The sequence below is a fragment of the Kryptolebias marmoratus genome, linkage group LG17 (genome assembly GCF_001649575.2).
Source record: "Kryptolebias marmoratus isolate JLee-2015 linkage group LG17, ASM164957v2, whole genome shotgun sequence".
Taxonomy (NCBI): Eukaryota; Metazoa; Chordata; class Actinopteri; order Cyprinodontiformes; family Rivulidae; genus Kryptolebias; species Kryptolebias marmoratus.
Window position 1 is genome coordinate 13,105,544 of NC_051446.1, and position 482 is coordinate 13,106,025.

The following is a 482-nucleotide window of genomic DNA, read 5'->3' on the forward strand; positions in this document are numbered from 1 at the left end:
TGCGACCCCACCGATTTTTAGCTCAATATCTGTAAAACTGGCTGAGTTATAGCCAGTTTTGTGTTGGTTAAGGTTGCTTCGTGGTGGCAGACTTCCTGTATTGGGTTGACTCCAAAAGTTTTTTACCCAAAACCGTCTGAGTCCTCTGTACGCCTGCGAGAGATGTTGTTGCTCTTTACCGCCACTAGATGGAGCCATACTAACCTATGCAATAAGAGTGTCACTGTGGAAACTTATTTTTCTGCTTTTGTTTATTGTCCTTAACATCAAGCCTGCTGTCCCCAATAAAACATGGTAATAAGATGACATGTACGAGGGGAAATTGTAGACACTGAAACCTTCCGAGTGGACCAGTCCCTGCATATTCATGGACTGTGGCTGCTTTCCCTCCCAGATGGCAGCAGCAGCTCATGAGTTTCAGCTCAGTCAGGATAATGACACCCCCGTGATCCGCCCTCAGCTCCCCTTCCAGAGGCTCCTTC